Consider the following 8,912-nt stretch of genomic DNA (forward strand, 5'->3'; position numbering starts at 1 on the left):
TCTGATCTCTCTGTGCAGTTAATATAACCTTAAAATACGTTTATTTACAGCACCTCTATATTGTAATTTTTCATGGGTCTGTGTGGACCTCATCCAGTGCTGAGCACAGTGTCCAGCCCCTGGTAGGTGCCCAGCAAATGCTTTTGGAGAAAGTGTGAAGGGAGCACGTGAAACTCTGTAGTCATGTCCGACTCCCTGTGGGGTCAGCTCTCTGTAGTCATGTCCGACTCCCTGTGGGGTCAGCTCTCCACGCACACCAGCAGCTCCAATGACAGCTACCCTGTCAATCTCCTAGTGCTACACGACTTTTTTAAAAGCCTCAGATAGAGCTGTAGAATTCTGAATTATGCAGAATAAGCCTTGTTCAAATGCCACAAAATGCATTTTGTAAGAAGCAACAGAACGTACATATTTTCTTAAAAGTCTCTTGGTTACCCATTACTATATTTTTGACGGAAATGTTGTTTTTGTGATGATATCGTGGCCGCACATTTATCTGATTTGAAAGCTCTAGATGGAATCAGGATGTGTCTTCACCCACAGGGAAGGCTGAGAGAACTATTAAAATGATTTGAAGAACATCCTTTTTATACTTTACAGATAACCTTAAAACTCTGAGCCAGCTTACAGAAAGGCATATAAAGAGATATCTTAGAGAATTGTTCTGCAACAAAATGTCACCATCATAAAATGTATACGAAGTATGGGTAGATACAAAGTCAAAGTAAGACATTTTGCCAGTTTGCTGGTCAAAATGAATTCTTCGTATGTAAAAAGCAGAGGTAGATTTTTTTTTTCATCTCCATTAGCAATATCAAAAGGTTGGTCAGGGGCTGGCCCAATGGTGTAGTGGTTAAGTTGGGTGTGCTCCGCTTCGGCAGACCAGGTTCGCAGGTTTGGATACCAGGCATGGTCCTACACAACTAGTCAGCCATGTTGTGGCAGCGACGCACATATAAAATGGAGGAAGACTGGCACAGATGTTAGCTCAGGGCTAATCTTCTTCAAGCAAAAAAAAAGGAAGATTGGCAAAAGATGTTAACTCAGGGCTAATCTTCCTCAGCAAAAACAAAAACAAAAAAAGGGATAGTCATTATTCACTGTGTCATATCCTATATCAAAAATATGGCACATGCCATTTAAAGGTTCATGTTGTAGTATCTTGGTTATTACCATGAGAATAAATAATCTCTCCTAGAAATGATACTCATAATGAAGGCAGTGGAGAGTGGTGGTTATTAAGAACTCAGACTTGAAATGGGTTGACTCATTTTGCCATTAACCTGTCAATTGGCCTTGTTTAATAACTTACACTTTATGGTCATCTGTTTCTTTTACCTTAAATGGAGACAGTGAAGACTAATACATATGATGGTCAGAACTTAAGGTATATGTTACAGTTAACATAGTATCTGGGTCTGACTAAATACCATCAAGAACCTAGTATTTTACAGGCAATCGCAATTCACAAGCACAAGGTGACATATCGCCCAACTTATGTGATGAAACCAACCTTTGGGAGTGCTAAGATCAGAATTATATGTAGGGATCATCTATTCAAGATAATTAGCATCCAAAATTCCACATAACTGTGTACAACCATATTAACACATGTCTGACAGAGAGTTTTCCATTTTCCTTATTCTTCTGGAAAAGTTGAGAAAGTGAGGTCCCATAAGGCAACACAAAACAATACCAGGTCCTCTGTCTCATGGTGTAGTTTAGCTCAAGGTCTTTCATCCTACAACATTCACTTTCTCCTCTGTCCGGTGACATGTTCCTCCTTCAAGATACAATTCAAATGCCCACCTTTCGGAAAACTTCTTGAATCACACCTGCCAATTATCTGATCTCTCAGTGGATTATCTGACCCACTGAATAGCACTGTTGAATGGAAAAAGAATAGGTTTCTTTGTAATGTAACATATGTAGCATATTTCCTCTCTAACCTGCAGAGCATATGCAGGTGTGGTTACTGCTGAAAATTAATTCAGGAAATGTATCAAAGTGGTGAGTATCAAAAAGAATGTTCAGAAGACATTGGGAAATTGAAACATTTAAAAAAATCAAGATAATAACCTCCTGTTTCAAAAATCTATAATGTTAAATGACATAGTTTTATTTAATTCTACTATACCACCAACTATGGTCTCCACATCCACACTTGATTGGCAGTTAGTGGGGATGGTAACAACCAAATGGAGGAGTGCTTTAAGGGGTCTGCAATGCAGATGTGATAGTCTACATGCTGTCACGTAGTTACTTTCTGCAATCAATACCATTCTTAATTTTGTAGTCCAGTTGTAATTAAGAGGCATGCATCCTCTTCAGCTGGGTTGTCTTGGTTTTTCCTTCTGTACACTTTCTTTTGATGGTAGTTAAAATAGTCTCAAAGCAGCTCACTCACTGGGGTCTACATTAGAATGGTTTTCCATTTTATCTCATATTTTCTTGCTCAATAAATGCAGAAGATCAGACATTTGGATGCTATGGGAAAAAATACTTTCTCTTCTAGTCCTTGGCTGCAGAGTTTAATTGGTTTCAGGGCAATTATTTGGCAGGTATAAATCAATACTGGCATTCTCATGATCTATAACCAATTTCTTTTCTGTTTGGGTCAGTGTCTATTTTGATAGATTGGTGCCCAGCTCTTTCTATTGTTAAATATTTTACATATTGGCCCTTGTTAGATGGACTACAATACACTCCACTAGTGTATCTGAAGTAAGGGGGACCCGTTGTTTTGTAATGGAGGCCAATCACGTCTGATAGAAAACAGCGGTTTCTATACAGCCTATTGGCTGGGGAGCTAAATTATTGAAACATGACAAATCTCTTTAATTCTGAGTTCAAAGCTGTCTAGAGCTAGATTCATCCTTGCCCCAACCCACACTAACCTTGGGCCTTGGGCACGTTTGTGCTTCATCTGTACAAGGGGTAATTACAAAACTTACCTCAGCAACAGCAGTACAGTACAATGTCTGGCACACCCCAAGTGTTCGATGAATGTCAGTTACTTTCTGAAAATATAGGGAGCTAATGTCCAACAAATTGGGATCCATAGCTCGGGTCTCCCTTGGATCTTGTGTAAGACCCTTCATCTCTGGCTCGTTTCTTCTTAGTTGAAAGCATAAGAGTTTGGTTGATTTCTTAAGTTCTTTTGGACTTTAAATTGTGTTTCATTTTTGTTGATTTTCCATGAAGTTTATCTTCAGTAGTTGAGCTGATTTATGTCCTATTTTCTTACAAATTCAGAAAGATGTGTATGGGATAGAAAACAAGGGGCATGCTGACACTCACTTTCATTAACTTTATTACAAAGACTGACATGTCTCCCCTTGGTTATAACAGCAAACTCGATATGTTTGTGAAACAATATGCACAGTCATTAAAAGCAGGAGTTGTGGAATCCAGAGAACTCCCACTTTCTACCTGTGTGATATTACTTAATGCTCCTAAGCCTCAGTTTTCTCATGTGTGAAATGGGGTACTAATACTTGTGAGGAGTCTATGAGATAAGTAATGTCAAGTGTTCAGTGCATTGACTGGAGTTCACTCAAACCCATTATGACTGAAGAATTACTAAGGAATAGAAAAATAAGCAAATGGAAGAAAACTCAATCTTATTAATACAATTACCTTTCCCTTAAAACAGGGAAATTCAAACTACGTTACTAAGAAGATATATTTATAAAGTACTTTATTTCAATAAAAAGTATCAAAGTTAGATTTTCCTACAGTGAAAAAATTGTATAAAGCAAAATTGTTTCTTAAAATATTAAATGCATTTTCTGTCTTTTCAGGCCTTTTATCTAATAGTTATTAAACTTTAAATATTCAACTGGAAAAGAATTATGAGAAGAATACCCAGGAAAATGATAAATGTGGTTTATTTTTGATGAAATACAACATATTTTAATGTTAACTCTGCCGCTTCTTATCTTTGAACCTTGAAAAAGTATACAATTATGGTCTAAAAAAAATAAAGAATGAGTTTCTAGAATAATTAGGAAATACTTCTTTCCAGGACCTTTACTTCATTAATAAAACCACTGCTAACAGTTCACAATGGGATGTTAATTTCAAAGTGTTCAGCCTTAAAGTGGTTGCCTGAGAATCCTGACAATAAACAATACTTTCGTTTGATTAAATCATACACCTGAATTTAATAATGAAACTTTGTTTTAGTAAAGATGTTTATATAGTACAGACTTTCCAATAATTTGTAACAGTCTAATGATTGATATTTTAAATGAATGGCTTTTAATTGTGTAGTTGGAAAGTGGTCCTAGGGACTCAGATTGACGTATCATTATCTATTCACCTCTTTTACAAGCTGTTATTTATGATTTTCATTCATTAGCTCTTTGTTACAAATTTTTAAAAGTCTATTAATTCCATAAAGGGAATTTAATACAATGTAATCAAATTAGTAAAATAATTTTTTAAAGTTAGTTAAGTACTATGCTACCTCTATAAAGAAACATAATAGCATTTTAAAAGGAATTTATAAAAGTACATAGTAGAAAATTATTTAATAGTATTTTTTCTCAAAGATTAAAATTTTTCCTGGCAGTTCAAGAACATCCCTAATACTACTTAAATACAAGTAAATCAAAGGTGAAGACGTCTGGGGGAAAAACACATTCTTATTAATCTTAACTACTTTGCCATAGTGAGGGAAATTCAAGCTTTAAGAGACATGGTTTTGAAACAATTTATTTTAATAAAGATAGCCTTCACTAAGTAAATGAGTACCATAAAGTGAGTCTGTTTGAAAAAGCCAGAGTAACTTGAAAAGTAAACAACAAACAAACCAGCAAAAGGAAGAGAGAAAGAAAGACATAAATAAAATGTTTATACAAAATTACCAACATTTTAACAGGCAAAGGAAAATGACAAAAGCAAAATAAAAATTACAAAAAAAAAATTTTACAGAAGAGTGATCAAAGTGCAGTCAAGTAAATTTTGGTGTGGCATACATTTTTAGGGAAAATAAGCAACATATTTTGTGGACATATGAATAAACACATTTAAAAATACAAATCATTTGTGGTATGGGTACAGGTTAAAATGATCAGATTTAGCTTAGAAAATATAAAAAAAAATTTACACCTAGACCAAGAAGTTATCAGAAGCGTTAATAAGTAGTTTAAATGTCAACCTTCCAAGTACTAGTAAGTTGAACTGCTGTTGTTAAAAGTTATTCAGGAATCCCCATGGCATACACAATGATGGAAACAGCATTGGCTTTGGAATTCAAATACTGGCTCATTCACTTACCAGGTGTGTTCTGTAGCCAAATAGCTTGTCTCTTTAATATTGGGTTTCTTATCTTTAAAGTAGTATAATAAAAATGCCTACCATAGTGTTGGTGTGAGAATTCATTTAAAGTTACCACCACAGTTCCTAGTACACAGCAGTCACTTCGCTGTGTTAACTCCATCCAATTTCGTCTTGTCATTTCCCATCTCTTTCCTTTCCTTTTCTATCACTCCTAGTAGAACCACGTGCTTTCCTGTACTCCTGGAATGAGTACAAACATCGCGCAGTCTGCTTTTCCAGAAGGCTTTCCGATCCAGAGAGATGTTATCTCATGTGAGCAGGAGTGACGTAGCTTTGAGCATGCATCCACCAATCCTGCCATACTTTGGGTACACTCATCTGTTGCACGACTTAAATTAAGATTTAAGACACAGTAGTTTTCTTTTGAGCTTCTGTGGATGCCTCTGCAAGAGCTAGTGGAGCACACACTTCCGCAGATTTTTCATGATGTAATCTCCCAACAGTAATAACAGTAGAGTTAACTAAATGAACCCATATAATTATATCATTTAAAAGGAGCTTAAACTCTCTGTTGTCCTTACTCTTTGCTCTATCATTCTCCACTATGCTTAGAATTCCCACCAGTATCCTCATTCCTTTGATTCCAGGCATTGTTATCGAAACGTACGTTACCCAGATTTTTCAAGAAGTGAGGTGTTTAGTAGCCATTATGCTGTAAGCTGGAAATATGTATCTTACCCAGATATAACAATTACCCATAGAGGATGGAACAAATGACAATTGAGTATGGATAGAGAAAGAAGAAATGGAAGAGTTTGGAGCACAGGTCACTAGGAGGGATAGCCCCCAGGAGGGATGCCTAATTTGATGGTAGCATCAAGGAGAGCAAGCTTTGCTTGTGTGGTTGGCATTCCAGAAAGTGCTCTAATGCCATTGGCAGAAAGCTTGAGGCTGAAGAGAGAACATTCACCAAGGTTCTATCCTCTTCCCCAGGTCACCCTTCCTTGATGACTGGTAGGCATGGGGGTGTGAAGGTCTGGTCATCTTACCCCAACACAGATCAGCTCTGAAGGGCCATGCCATCTTGCAAATGGACTCAGTTTAAGCTTGCAGGCTCAGTTTAAGCTTCACTTGAGATTTCCTCACAGCTTTACTTCTTCCTCTACCCTTTCCTTCTATCTTCCCAACCCTTTCCCAGCTGTTGATTGGATTGCAAGAGCTCTCCCTAATAAGCCTCTTGCGTGCTAATCCATGTCTCAGATTCTGCTTCCCTGCCATAGCCTACTTCACACTTCTGCTCAAGGCTGTCTTGAATTTCACCAGAGATAAGACTATAATTATATGAAGGTGTGAGATGGGGCCCAAAGGCGTTTCCTACTTATTGAACAAAGTGCAGTAAAATTAACTTCATGTTATAACCTCTGACTGTTTAATTCTATGCATTTGAACGCTACACATGAACATATATGAGTCCCTAAACTTGCTGCATGTTTATGGCAAATCTATTTTGGTTGATCAGTATTTAACCTTTCCCATTCTCTGATGATTGTCAGATTTCTAAGGAAATAACCCCAATACAACCTAAAAATAAAAATTAAAAAAAAACACAAAGTGCAAAAAATAAATAGTTAAGATTCAATTCTTTGAAGCCAAGTGAAACTAAGTTTATCAACTCTACATGAAAATAAAAATGTCTAGGAAAAATGCGATCAAAATGATTGGTGTGTTAAGACAGGTGTCTCCTGTGGATAGATAAAAACTAAAACCAAAAGAATTTCCAAAGTAGGCAATCTTTAATCTGTAACAAATTTCTCTCACCATCCAATTATCTTAACTATACCAGCAGGATCCCACAGATTTTCTCAGTCATTGGCTGGAAGCTGGGACAATGGTGACTCATTCACCATTGCCCTGTTTCCTTTTTCTAGCCATAACAGTCCTTGACAAATTCAGTTAACCAGATGGCAAGTTGCTTATGAGCACGCCTTCTCGTTAAGTTGACAAGATCTTGACAGGAGTAAAAGTGAATTGAATTCTCTTTCTGTTGTGGTTTATGGCTTTAAAATAAGCAGCTTTTCTTGAAAGCAGTTTACTCACATGCACAAAAAGAGGATGAGTAGTAAGGCCATCAGGTATTCAAGGTGCCGAATTTGCTTTCTATAATGCAAGCAGAAGGGGCCCCGCCAGTCATTCTGAGCCTTCTGATTTTACTTTTGGCTACATACTTTTTAATGTGCCCAAAGAATGGCAGTGAGTTATCTATCTGGACCCTGTTGGATAGCTGCTGAATTGTCTCTAATGATCTTGGCTAGGATTGGAGTGTGTGTTAATAGAATTTATATTTATACAGCCTTCTGCTATCATCAAATGCATCATCCGTTTGAAGATGGGTAAACTGAAGCCAGATTATCAGACTGGCGAAGATCCGACAATAAGTGATGGATTAAGCTTTGAAACACAGGGTGTAGGGTTTTGAATCAGGTGCTTCCCCTTACTGCATCCTACTGCTTCACTAGTAGATTTTCCTGTGATTATTGTTATTATCTAATTATCTAACTGGTGCCAACCTGCTGTGAGCTTGCAGTGGACCATTCTGCAGATAAAGCTGAGGAAATCTGGAAATGACCAACCTGAGCACTTGATTCCCCAAACTGTATATTTTATCAGGATAGCAAGGCACTCAGTGGATTAAATGACCCTGCCAACCTACTGACTACATTTAGAATCATGCAATTACTAGTTTTTAATGCAGATCATGACCCAGCTTCTTTGTGGAAGTAAAATTTACACACCAAAGTATATATGGCAAGTATTAGATATCTTGAGAGTTTTGTTTTGTTTAATCCTTGGGAAAGCCACTGAGAGCATTCTCTCCAGAAGCAAATTAGAAGAGGCAGAATTCATTAATAATAATAATAATAATAATAATAATAAAGATTAAGTTCTCTCATTAAGGTCTCTGCCATTACAGAACCATTTGCTGCCATAAATTTCCTGGATTTTAATAAATGTGCCTTGTGAATATCACTGTGTCTATATACATGTGCTGGATTCTCACTGGTCAAGTTGTCTTTTCTATTAGAGTCTAGCATCTCTGCAAGGAGATCTAAGCCCCTTGAGTAGAACATAGCAAACTATTCAAACAACCCGGCAAACACATCCTTAGAGGTCACCTCCTAGTCTCTCTCACAAATAGCTTGAGAGAATTAGTGTAAAGCCCCATTTCTAAAGTGCAGATCCTACCTTAGGCTTCTCTGCAGGCAGCTAAGGTGCCTAGGTGGAAATCCTGACGTGGCATTTTACTAGTCATGTGACGTGGGCAAGTTGCTTAAACTGTAGCCATAATTTCCTGGGAGATTTGGTGTAAGTGCTAAATGAATGTCAATGCATATAAAGCATGTACTACATCTTATGCAGTTCTCTGTAATGTGGGTGGCTATATTCTAATCTCTCCCACAATGTATTTAGTCTATGACTTCTTTCTGCTAAAACCTGCCAACGTGACAACTAACAATAGAGAAGGCTTTTAAAAACATAACAACCTCCAGGGATAAAAAAAGGGAACACAGTATTTAATGCTGGAATGGCAAGCTGGGAAAGTTAACATTTTTGACAAAGCCCTAGAT

Source organism: Equus caballus, chromosome 24 (assembly GCF_041296265.1).
Source record: "Equus caballus isolate H_3958 breed thoroughbred chromosome 24, TB-T2T, whole genome shotgun sequence".
NCBI lineage: Eukaryota > Metazoa > Chordata > Mammalia > Perissodactyla > Equidae > Equus > Equus caballus.